Genomic DNA, 13,550 nt, shown 5'->3' on the forward strand with positions numbered 1-13,550 from the left:
ATACTTCAGTTTATTTTTACATCAAATGAATATGATAAGTTTCTAGAATATTCTTCAAAAATATCTATCTCATTGTATTCAGATGGTTTAGGTGTAACTAATCCAATAGGCAAATCTAGAGGAAAGCACAAGTTGTGGGTTTTATATTTTCAGTTGTTAAACATTCCGCAATGCTGTTTAAATAAATCTTTCTCCATATTCCCTTTAGCAATAACTGGTTCTAAATCTGTTAAGGTAAAAGGCTTTATGAAATCTCTTCTTCTTGACTTGGTACAGTCTCTAAATGAACCATCATCAATTGATTCCTCAACTTTAACTAATGCTAATGGTAAAAAATTCATGGTAAAGTTAAAAAACTTTATTGAAGATTCATTAACTTGCAACCACCTGTAATAGTAGATTTGGTTATTAAGGGGAAATTTGGCAGTACTCAAGTTCTTTCTATTTGTCGTATTTTATCAATTTTTTTAAGAAGTATCACTATTCATTGTCATTTCTTGTGTCTTGTGCGTATTCTTCAAATGTGTCTCCAGTTACCACTGAGGCTTACTTCATCTCTTTAGAAGAAACAATTGCAGCCCATCATACTCTTTTTATGAATTTATACCCAGATAAGTTTATACCAAAGCTTCATTTTCTTTCATTCATTATCCTCAGCAATCCAGACAATTTGGTTCACTACGATACCACATGTGTATGGCTTTTGAGAGGAAACATCAAGTAATAAAAAATGTAAGGTCTTCAACTTCAAAAATATGCCTTTAAGTGCTATGAAGAGTATAGTTTTAAACACTGTTGCATCTTTTTGTAATTCTTTTGGAGAAATTACTAATGGAGTTCTTTGTGAATTAAATCAACTTACTTTAAAGAAAAATATTGTTACCTGCATCCAGATTAATGGAATTAAATATTGTCCTGAATTGTCTTTATGGTTTCATGATGGTTTTCAATCTTCTGCTTATATTATTAAAGAAATTCAAGTAAAAGAAGAAAAAACAGTGTTTATTACTTCACAGCTTCAGTGCCTTACTTACAATGTGTTACAAGGTTTTTTTACTGCTGTTGAGGACAATACAGTTCTTTTTAGAACCATTGCAACTGAAGGCTTAGCTTTTCCTTGGCCAGCATTTTATTTTAAAGAAGGGGATATTTTCTATATTGTACCCCCAGCATTGCCATTCCTTATCATATAGTTGCATTGAAATTTTATAAAAAGTTTATATTATTTGCAATAAATATGATTACTTTAGTCTATTTTGTTTTCTTTATTTTGTCAACTTTAGTAGTTATAAATGTTTTCTTTTGTCAAATTTCACAAAATGAAGCAAAATGTTTTTTATTATTCCTTTTATGTTTTTAATATTTATATTAATAATAAATTTTTAGATTAACAGAATCCCTTTTGATGGTGATATTAAACAAACTCTCATTGATTTTTTTCCACCTCACATAAAATTATTTCTGAGCAACAAGTTTTTTTATTGAAGATAAGGTGATATCTAGAGAGCTGTCTTGTTTATTAGCTTTTTGTTGTTCGCATGCGCCTAATCATAGTAATATCCAAAATAGAATATTGTTACGGAAAATATTCTTTGCAAAGTTAAAGTCTACTTGCATTTCTTTATATCCTTCTTACAGCCATAAATGGGTAAGAATCACGTCTTTGATACTATAATATTTTTTATTTTTTTAATTTGTAATATTTACTATTTTAATATTCATTTTTGATCTCCTTCCTTTTCCATCATTTTTATATTTTACTTCAGATTTTCAAATTTGCTGCTGTATACATAAATTGTTTGATTCAATTTATTTAATTAAAGTTTTTAATTTTCTGTTAGGATTTCTTGTTCAAAAAGTTGCCTAATAATTATCGCCAAAGACAATTTAGTAAATGTCATAGTTTAAAGGTTAAGCGATTTCCTCATTTTTCTGTTGTAAATAGTTCCATCAATAATAGTAGCCAAGCAGTAAATCCAATTTTGTCCGAATCAGTTATAGATAAAGAACAGCTATTACAAGATGTTGAAGTAAGATTTTTTCTGTGTTTATTAATTTTTGAATAAAAATGATTTCTAATTCTAATATCAAAAGTTATAGTCTAATTAAGTAAACTTAGACGCAAAAAATTTTGAAATATTTTAACTAATATTAAGTGTCAGCTCATTACTTTATTTTATTAAATAGCTATAAAATAAAGAATGTATATAACTCTTTCCTTCATCTAGAATGAATTTAATAAGAAAAAGCCATCACTTTCAACACTGTCTATCCTAAACAGACATCTTTTTAATAACGAGACTTATAGTGTATTTCCGAAAAAAGTTACATATGCTCCTGGATTTATGCTGGAAGAAGCGATTCGTTTGTACCCTATTTTTAAAGATTCGTCTCTTAAGATTCAAAAGATGTTGGTTTGGATTTCTCCTGATTCGCAAACCCATACTGAAAGTTTAATGCTGCTCCCGAAATCACTTATTTCTAAGAAGACAACTGATAAGTTGTTTATGAAAGTTGATGTAAATTTTATTTGTTTTTTTTTATTTGGTATTAAGCCAGTTCTATAAAATATAAACTTAACATTGATTCAAACCCATTTAATGTATTAATAATAGTTTCTTTTTTTATGGTTGCAATACTTATTTTGTATTTATAATATTTTAGTGTGATTCAATACATGAATACTTAAGAGTGCCAAGCTTGTATGGTCCACAAGTTATCTATAATAAAACGGAATATGGAGTAAGGAGTCGTAGAGGTGTCGAGATGGATGTTCAGCCCTTGATCAGTACATGTGAAATGGTGGTTGTTTTGATGGCCGTTTACTATTTGCTAGATTTGACATATCATTCTTGTTTTGGGCAGCTTCTGGGATGTTTGCAAGATATTTGCGGCTAAATGCATTTTTCTTTTGCAATCTTTTTACAGCAATGTGAAGTATTTTTGAATTAGTAAATGTTAATAAGTTAATTTCTTCAATTATTTTGTAAATAATTTTCATGATTATGAAAAATAATTTAGTATAAATACATTAGGAAATTAAACTGGATGAATTCATTGGTTAGACATTTAATCTGAAACCTAGTCGTGTCAGGCAATACCTTTTGTTTTGAAATACCACGGTTCGGAACGGTCAAGCAGGTTTATCAATTTTTTTATTTCTTCTCCATTCTGTAAGCTTTTCAACACACACATCTACATCTCTTGTATATCAACACACACATATACATCTCTTGTATATCAACACACATCTGTATATCAACACACACACCTACATCTCATGTATATGCCTCAATAAAATTGTTAGCTTCTCTTCAGTCCAGATTTTCAGGTCGGATTTTGTTTTTGTTTTGTTGAATAACAACTAGTAAGGGAACTTGTTCTTTGGGCGGCCCCATTTCATTTTCATCAAACTTTTTTCATCAAAATCATTTTCGATTGATACAATCCTGCAGTTCGTTTTCATAGTCTACTTTAGCGCATGTTGGTATCCAACCTTTAACCGGTTGGCCTCCATTTCCTTTTGACTCTCCACTCAACACCATCAAAAACTGCTTCATGATTTTAATTTCAATTTGTTGACTTTATCCTTGTTCAAAACTGCTGTCTCACAAAAACTCGACCCAAACTTCACTTTTCCCAATGGAGAAATGGAATTTCCTCCTAGTAACTTAATGGAACTTATTCCGAGCATCATATCCGAATAGTTGCAAATCCATTACGATAATTTAACACGAACTTTAAAACGTGATATACATTTATGAACCTTTTCTTCTAAGGTGACTCAAAGGTGACTTTTTTCCTTCAAAGGTGATCTTTGAAGAGTTTAAACATTTGCGTTGATTTTCGGACAAGAAATTTTGATATAGAATTGTCTTCAAACATCCCGTGTCTACCATAGCTGTCGCTACCATACCATCACCTTTAAACAAATAACTGATAATGCGTTAATTTCATCGCTGTTCAGGACACACCTGTCCAAAATTGGAAATAATTACTCCGAAGCTTCCCGAAAAAACCCTTCGGAAGGATTAATCTACATATATTCCTGATAAGAAAAATCAAAAAATTGAAATCCTTCATGACCGTCCGAGCAAGAAATTTCAATTTCAAAAAATAAGCTAAGGCCATAAGAAATCCTCTGTGTAGTTTAATAAAACTGTTGTTGGATGTATTAAAATATGAATTTCATCTTTAGAAATGATCAATAATGAATGATAAATCCAGTAAAATGTTTTAAAAGCATCAAATTAAAGGAAATACATAACATGATTTAATATGATAAAGCTAGAAATTTTCTTGAAAACTAAGAAATGTGCATAAATTTTTATGGATTGGTACATTTCTATTTATTCTTTGATCACATAGCAAATATAATTTTACAAAACAACAATTTCTTTGAATTTTCAGTGTTTATGAAAGAGAAAAACAAAATCACACAAAAATGTAGATATGAAAGATTTCTTTACTTGGCTTGTATTACATGCGCTTGCTATTGAAATCTACAATGTAACTAAGCAGCTGTTTTGAATAGACTGAATGAGACATAGGCCTTTTGTATCTCTCCCAGTGCATTCTAAAGCTGTGATGAAGAGCCTCTGTTGCCTGTTCACTGAATGGTCCAAGAGACTTTTTGTGAGACACTTTTAGGACGAATTACGACTCCTTTTTTTAAGACACTTTTAAGACGAATTATGACGTCTGGCGGACGTCTAAATTAAACTTAGTCCAGTAAACATTGGGCGTCCTTAGACGCCCACTGGACTTCTATGGACGTCCAATTTTTACTGGAATGATCGTTGTATTCGGGTATTAACGACACAAAAATCTAGGAAGAACTACATTTTTTGATGTTATTTATATAAATATATTTAAATGTTTAAATACAGATTAGATAATATAAATGCTATAACAAAAAAAAAAGAACTTTTATATTATTTAATTTCTTCTTTTTGCAATTTAGGCATTGCTCGTTTTACCAAGTCGCCAACGAGTGTCTCGATATTGCTTATGTCAAAACCATCTTTTTCTGAAATAAGCGCTTCTAAAACAAGCAAAATATAGAACTATTTTTTATTTAAATAATTATATTTAATTAAATAAAAACTTAAATTTTATTATAACTTTTTTGTTCTTCATTGAAACACTCAGTAGAAACCTTACAACATAGATCAATCTACAGACATTTTAATCTATTAGATTAAAATATCTGTAGATTGATCTGATACATCTGTATATTTCAATCTAGTAGATTAAAATATATCTAGTTAATTAGAAAAAATTCTTGTTAGATATCTAGTTAATAGGCCGGGTGAATAAAAATGAGCAATTGCTTTAACTCAGTAATTGGTCAGCTTTACGTGAATTAAAACTTCAGCAGTTTTCCTCATATTTTTATTCAAGTAAAGGTAAGCAATTTACTCAGTAATTGCTCAATTTTACGTGAATAAAAACTTAAGGAAAGTTGTTGAAGTTTCTATTCACGTAAAGCTGACCAATTACTGAGTAAAAGCAATTGCTCATTTTTATTCACCCGGCCTAATGATATATATATCATTGGCTAGCACGCTGTTAACACTTTCGCTGCCAACTACGAGTATACTCGTAGTAAGTTGGCGTCATTTATTTGCCAACTACGAGTATACTCGTAGTAAGTTGGCGTCATTTATTTGCCAACTACGAGTATACTCGCAGTAAGTTGGCGTCATTTTTTTGCCAACTACGAGAATACTCGTAGTTATACTAACTTATTTCAAATAATATTTATGCATGACTGGCTTTGTCTGCTCTTTTTTTTTTTTTTTTTTCTTAGCTTCACATTTGATTTCAGAAAATATTACATTCAAGTTTTTATTTTAAAAATCCAGGGAACCTAATTTAAATGCGGATAAATACAAAAATAGCTTAAAACAGATAAAAATGAAACATTGATATTTATTTAATCTTATTTCATGAAAATTCAAGTGTAAACCTATTCTTTTGAATGATACATTCTGAAACATTCGTCAATACATAACGGAGGTCTATTTACACAAACAACACATTCATATCGTGTTTCTTTACGTTTTATTTTAGAGCAGACTCGACATGGTTTGGTTGGGAATTTTTTCTTTTCATTCGGTGGTATTGAAGACAAGTAGTGGAAGCTATTATTGGTGATTCGAGGCACAATTTCATTCAAACGTTCACCCAATAAGTCCATAACAACTAATTCTCTAAACTTAAGCAAGGAAATTGTGTGATCTACCCCATATTTGCTGTTTAGACAGTAAGCATTAAACAAAAAAGTATCAAAGAGATGAAGTGCTACTTTTTTATACCATCTGATTATCTTTCTTAGGCAATCATAATATGATACCATTTGTTCCGCCCTATCAACTCCTGACATATATTGATTGTAATCTTTGATAACGTTGGGTTTCATTTTTTTCTCTCCTCTCCTGTTTGTCACTTCAATCATTTGCAACGAATGCAAGTTGCTAATCAATAGCACGTCTCTTTTGTCTTTCCATTTAGCAACCACTACACCCTCTCTGCTTCTGCTTATAACGTCTCCCTGTTTTAGTTTTGCTTTTGTACACTCTTTTGGATTTGACTTTCGATCAGTTCTTAAAGTACCACAAATATGTGTTTATTGATTTATCATGTGCTTTGTTAATTCAAAGGAATTGTAAAATCTATCGGTGTACAGGTGATAACCTTTTCCCAGAAATTTTTCCATTAAATCTAAAACAATAGCTCCCGTTTGACCCAACAAATGTTTATCGAGAGTTGTCTCGCCAGAGTAGATTTTTACTTTTAGTACAATACCATCTGATTCGCAAAGCTCATAGAACTTGATACCATACTTATGTCTTTTATTTTTCACATACTGCCTGAATACAAGACGTCCCTTCCAAAGCATCATTGACTCATCGATTGATATATTTTATTAGGACAGTAGATGTTATCCATTGCATTATTTTAGTGATCGAGAAGTCTAATAATTTTACACAAGCGTCCACTACCCGAATCTTTATTGTTAATAAAATGCAAAAACCGTAATATTAGTTGGAATTTATTTCGTGACATTATTCTAGAAAATAAGGAAAATCTATAGAGACTGTTCCTAAACCAATAGTGTTCTAAAGATGGCATTTTGACACACCCCATATGAAGAAGAACTCCAAGGAACTGCCGCATATCTTCTGAATTTATCGGTTTCCAAACTTTAAAACGTGAGCTTCTTCTGAGGGGACGCTGCTTATTTATTTCTTGCGTTGCGTAGCGATTAGTTTCAACTACCATAGTATTTATAAGCTCTTTTGTAACAAATAGTCTAAAGAAATATAATGGTTTCTTGCTCTCCATGTTTATCTTCAAACCAGGATCCGCAGAAAATTGAGTTTGTTTTACAATATTCGGCTCATCTTTCCATTGGTTTAAATTTCTAGATGGACCACCCGTTGTTCTAGCTCTTTTCGGCGGCATTAAAAAATCCTCTGCAGTGGCTGCTAGATGAACGTCTGTGTACTGATTGTCATCACTTTCTTCAGCGTTGTTATCTTCAGAACCTGATTCTGATGCAGTCAAGCTCGAAGACGTAGTAGTATAAGCGAAAAATGAATCCGAATATTCAATATTATCATCTTCACTATCCTCACAGTCTTCCATAATCATATGTGCTTATCCAATAGTGGAATATCTGTGTTGAGCTAATAGGAGATAGATAAATTTATAAATTATCAATTTATAGAAAAGAAATTACTCATCTATAAAACACATTAATTAGTATACTGTGTAAAAAATTCGAAGTGCACACTAAAATGTTTTTTAATGTATTAAAAAACATCTTATTGTGTACTTCAAATTTTTTTTCACATTTTCAATAACATACAGTATAATGTAGTTGTCAAATATATTTTAGCTTCTAGTCTAAAAAACACAACAATTTAGAATTAAGAAAACAAAATATAAATTACCTTTTTTACTCATGATAACTGCCAATGTGCATGTGCATGTGCAAAAAAATTGAAACACTATTTATAATAATAATGCATAAAATAAGCTACATTACTACACCTTTTCAAGATGTAAGTGAGAACTTGAAAGTTATAATTAAGAAACGTAAGATGTAATTGAGAAATACAAAATGTAATTTAAAAGTCGCAATATGTAATTTAGAACATGGAAGATGTAATTAAGAAACGAAAGATGTAATTGAGAAGATGAAAATTGTAATTGAGAAAAGCTTATAATATATGTTTCAAATGACATATTGCGATTACTTATTTACATGTTGGGTTTCTCAGTTACATTTTAAAATTTCTTAATTACATGTTGTGTTTCTTAATTACATTTTGCGACTTCTAAATTACCTGTTGTATTTCTCAATTACATCTCACGTTTCTTAACTACATCCTGGTTTGAAGATAAACCAATAAACATACATTTGTGGTACTTTAAGAACTGGCCGAAAGTCAAATCCAAAAGAGTGTACAAAAGCAAAACTGAAACAGGGAGACGTTAAAAGCAGAAGCAGAGTGGGTGTAGTGGTTGCTAAATAGAACAACAAAAGAGACGTGCTAATGATTAGCAACTTGCATTCGTTGCAAATGATTGAAGTGACAAACAGGAGAGGAGAGAAGAAATGAAACCCAACATTATTAAAGATTACAATCAATGTTTGTCAGGCGTAGATAGGGCGGAACAAATGGTATCATATTATGATTTCCTAAGAAAGACAATTAGATGGTATAAAAAAGTAGCACTTCATCTCTTTGATTTTGTTTAATGCTTACTGTCTAAACAGCAAATATGGAGTAGATAACACAATTTCCTTGCTTAAGTTTAGAGATTTATTGAGTGAACATTTGAATGAAATTGTGCCTAGAATCACCAGTAATAGTACTTGTCTTCAATACCACTACTTGTCTTCAATACCACCGAATGAAAAGAAAAAATTCCCAACCAAACCATGTCGAGTCTGCTCTAAAATAAAACGTAAAGAAACACGATATGAATGTGTTGTTTGTGTAAATAGACCTCCGTTATGTATTGACGAATGTTTCAGAATGTATCATTCAAAAGAATAGGTTTACACTTGAATTTTCATGAAATAAAATTAAATCAATATCAATGTTTTATTTTTATCTGTTTTAAGCTATTTCTGTCTTTATCCGCATTTTTTGTTAGGTTCCCTGGATTTTTAAAATAAAAACTTGAATGTAATATTTTCTGAAATCAAATGTGAAGCTAAGAAAAAAAAAAGAAAAAGAACAGACAAAGCCAGTCATGCACAAATGATATTTAAAATAAGTTAGTATAACTACGAGTTTACTCGTAGTTGGCAAGCTCATGACGCCAGCTTACTACGAGTATTCTCGTAGTTGGCAAATAAATGACGCCAACTTACTACGAGTATACTCGTAGTTGGCAAATAAATGACGCCAACTTACTACGAGTATACTCGTAGTTGGCAGCGAAATTGTTAATAATGTATTTAAAAAACAGCTTTTAAATAATAATATTTTGTTTGTCATATAATTTATTGTTCAACTTCATTAGTCTCAAGTTCAACAATAGCAGGTAAAAGATATTTGATAAAAAATAAGTTTAGTTTATTTAAAACATCTTTTAAGTACATTATATCAAAAGGAATTCGAATAATAATGCATCCTTTGAATGTATAAACAATGAAATCACAAAATATTACTTGTGATTTCATTGTATATACCCAGAGCCATTTGTATTTGAGTATAAAATCCATTTTCATGCTTTTTTTGCAAGACTGGTTTGTCACTTTTTATTTTCACATAAAAAGATTTGTCGAGTACTTATTCTTTAGGTGTATAGTTTCTCTTTGACCAAGGACATTTTATTTTTATTAACCCAATTTCATTATAGTCTAGTCAAATTAGGGTCCAACCTGGACAAAATTTGGATAAAGATGAATTTGGTATCATTCGAAGCGTAATTTTATCTGCTTTAACATATCCAAAATCCACCAAAATCCATATTGGGCAAAAAAAGTTATGATTATTTTAGCTCACCTCACTTTTATTCAAATTTATTGAAAATACAAAAAAAAACCGTCGTGTCTACTGTCAATAAGTTGTAATAACTTGTTATAAAGTTGCTTAGTCTTTATGAAATTTTGCGCAGATATAGCCTAATGTGTTAAAATTTAAAAAAATGAAATGTGCTTCAGAAATCTTTTAAATGCTGATGTCAGCAGTTTTTTTACAATATTTTTTATATAGGCTAATACTTATAGTATATTAACACACCTTTACTTAAAAATTTATTAGATATATAGTTGATATTGAGACTGAAATAAAAAAAAACTTGTTTATTAGTATAACTATTTAAAAAAACAAGCATTTTTGAAATATTTTCTTTCATAATAAATATATTTTTAACTACTGTTGAATAATTTTTCATTTAAGGTTTAAATATTAGTGCTTATTACACTCGACTAATATAATTAGAAATAATATCAAAAGTCAAATAAAAAAAAACATTTTTTCAAAAATGTTTCCATCTCCATCTTCACTACTTTCATATTCATTTTCGCTGTCATCGATATTGACGTCATTTTTTGGTGCATTTGTGCACTCCAAACCTTGGCACTGTCCGCAGGCTGTCATGCAATTTATTCCATGACGTCGACATTGGCATTGTTTTCCACATGGTGTTTTAGTATTAGTGCCGCAGTTATAATGTTAAGAATGTGAATTGGTGCAGGATCCTGAATAAAAAAATACTTAAGTTGAAAAGTTTATTAAAACTATTTTTGGGAGCTGGTTTAAACTTAGATTGTTTATTGAAAAATGAGTATTTTCAAGAAATCCGTTTTGAAAGTAAAATCGGCATTTGTGGTTTATTTTGCTGCTCCAGTAAACCTACATTGTCTGTCTTTATAGGTACTAAAACGTCATTTTTTCCTTCTCTATCCCCACTTTGTTTTATCCATATTGACTCCCAACCATTGCTGAATTTGTAAATACACTCGAAACGAATGGTACTTGATCGCGCTTTCAGTTGGTGGTAGTCGTTCTGGCTGAATTCCTTTTTTGGAAGTTGCCACCATTCTCATATACTTTTGTTTCCTTAGTTGTGCTAGCGAGACTTGTTTATTTTTTTCACCTATAGTAATAGTTGAGCTAAATTAAACCTCTGCAAAACAATGTGGACGTATAATTATAAAATAAACAATATTATAAATCAATAAAAAAAAATATGATCATTGTCTTGCATACCATATATGTTCAAAACCACTTGTATTCCAACATTAGCTACCTGATCTTGTGTTGCAAAAGGATCTTGGAATACTGTACATAAAGATTGAGCGAACTCACTATTCGATTCAATAAACTTCAGTACAGCTATCTTTCCTTGACTAAAAAGCGCAAAGGTAGTATCACATCCACTCCATGCATGGATAAACAACAAACATTTTTTCACGTGATATGATAAACTTTATGTAACATTCTTTATGATAATTGTTTCCGTATTTTTTTTTCATAATTATTTTAGCTTAACGGCGCAAAAAAATCTCACACATGGTTTGATCCCACATGTGAACCAGCATAACAAGAATGTCTGTATCATCAGCTATGATAGTCACACATTTTCCATTTTGTACAAGCACAATTCCTTTTGTAGCAATAGTTCTGTCAGCGTCTCCTTCGCATTCCACTACTATATGACCTTTTTCTCTTAGCTTTATTACCAATGCTTTGATCAAAGCAGTTTTGTTATTGCTGTTTGACAGAAATTCAGATTGTTTGCAGTTCACTTGGTTTTTTGGTTGGAATACAATGTTGATAGACTTTCTTGCTCTCCTTTGATGTTCTTGATCTTTGATGGATGATTTGTAACCATCAAAAATAATTAAAGTATGATTACCATACTTTTTTGTAATATATGTACAATATTGTTCAATAATGTCTGAATATGTAGCTGGGAGACTCAAAAAAACTCGATGCAGCAAAGCTCCGCCGTCAAGAATATAGGTTGTGTCATTATTCACTGTTAAAATTGTTGAATCCTTAATGAGTTCTCTACCAAGCTCTGCTTTGTTTGGTTTCCTCATTAATCCATCTTTGAAGAGAGATGTGGGCTCCGGTGTTAATTCATATTCGAAGCAGTCAGTCAAATCTTCAACCCTCTCAATTAGCATGATTATTCTTTGGAACGAAACATTAGGATCTATGTGGACTGCATCGCCATTAACTTTAACAGATGGCATCAACTTGGCAAGTGTCTTGACCTGCTTTGAATGCTTGATAGCTGCTTGATTGACTGCAATATTATTAAGACTGTTTTGAATCTCTAAACCCACATTTTCTGCTTGATCACAATTGATTTCATCATTCTTATCAACACATAGGCTAGTAAATATACATTGAAGTCCTGAGTCTTGAAATTCAAATGGGTTAAACAGCTCGAGCTGCTCCTTTAATGCTTTAAAATCTTTAGTATCTCTTTTTCGCCGAGACTCACCAGATTCACAATGTTGCTGACTGCTCTCAAAACGATGCTTTGTCAATGTTGACATGGAATCATGGATTGCTCCGCATTTGTGCAAGTTACTGACCCAAAGATTCCTTGTAGACTCTGACATACCCCTTCCTCTAGTTAAGCCTCCATTGCTTTTCATTGATTTTATCATGCACTGTTCAATTACTAAATCAGGCCAAAGACCAGCCCAATATCGATCTGTGCGTCTAATACAATGGTAACCTGATTTACAGTGAAGCCAAGGATGTTCTGAATTAAGTGAGTGCATAGATTGTAGATACAACCGAGCACTTTTGGCATAGTTTATATGCCCTGTTGCGGCAAATAAATAAGCATCAGCCTGGTGGCTTCCAGATGTTCGTGCCAGTTCCCAGTTCTCTCTGCTCTGATGAACATTTTGATAATGCTAATGTATTCAAGATATTGCAACCATAGTTTTGCTGTTCTGGATGAATGGGAAAGCTGTGTTTTTAAATTTTCAATAAGATTTGTGAATCTTATAACTTCACTACTATTGTTTATCACTTCCAAATCCATGTTTCCTTAGACCAGATCCTGATACATATTTTCTAGAGAACTATCAGCATCATCTTTGGGGCTTTTTTTAAAAAGTAGACTCATTAAGGTAGACTCAACTAAGAAGTGAGCTCTTAGTGCTCTAGCTACTGCTTTACCAGTCATTATATGCGTGACAGAGTTGTTTGCATAAATAAGTTCCAGTAATCTATTCAGCCCTGATCCCTCCATGACCATACCAATACTTCCTAGGAAGCTCATAAAGATGTGGAATCTTTATGAGCTTCCTAGGAAGTATTGGTATAGTCATGGTCAAAATTCAGCTCTACAGTTTACCAAGTACATAAAATATATTATTTGAAAAGAAAAATTAGTGCATTTTGAGCATGCTATGCTGGTATTAAAGTAAAAAATGATGGTGTCATCATTTTATGTAATTAATTTTTACATTTTTATAATTTGTAAACCAAATTTTTTTAAAAATATTATATGAATCGCGTCATTTTTCGCTGAATTATGACAATTTATTG

General features: G+C 31.1%; 2 pseudogenes across 2 annotated transcripts; one reads left to right on the forward strand and one right to left on the reverse strand.

The window, feature by feature from the left end:
- The first annotated feature begins 755 nt into the window (after nucleotides 1-755).
- On the forward strand, nucleotides 756-3,044 carry LOC145187078 (uncharacterized; annotated as a pseudogene). Its single transcript, XR_016452970.1, has 6 exons — nucleotides 756-1,160; nucleotides 1,387-1,408; nucleotides 1,488-1,648; nucleotides 1,842-2,030; nucleotides 2,229-2,519; nucleotides 2,665-3,044. The product of XR_016452970.1 is annotated as an uncharacterized LOC145187078 (transcript).
- A 7,477-nt stretch (nucleotides 3,045-10,521) lies between these two features.
- On the reverse strand, nucleotides 10,522-13,287 carry LOC149888685 (uncharacterized; annotated as a pseudogene). Its single transcript, XR_016452650.1, has 3 exons — nucleotides 11,241-13,287; nucleotides 10,888-11,127; nucleotides 10,522-10,729 (listed from the first exon to the last, which is right to left on the reverse strand). The product of XR_016452650.1 is annotated as an uncharacterized LOC149888685 (transcript).
- Nucleotides 13,288-13,550: the final 263 nt, after the last annotated feature.

Source organism: Hydra viridissima, unplaced genomic scaffold, assembly GCF_058129835.1.
Source record: "Hydra viridissima isolate aposymbiotic clone 2 unplaced genomic scaffold, HvirCarnegie_v1 scaffold_5, whole genome shotgun sequence".
NCBI lineage: Eukaryota > Metazoa > Cnidaria > Hydrozoa > Anthoathecata > Hydridae > Hydra > Hydra viridissima.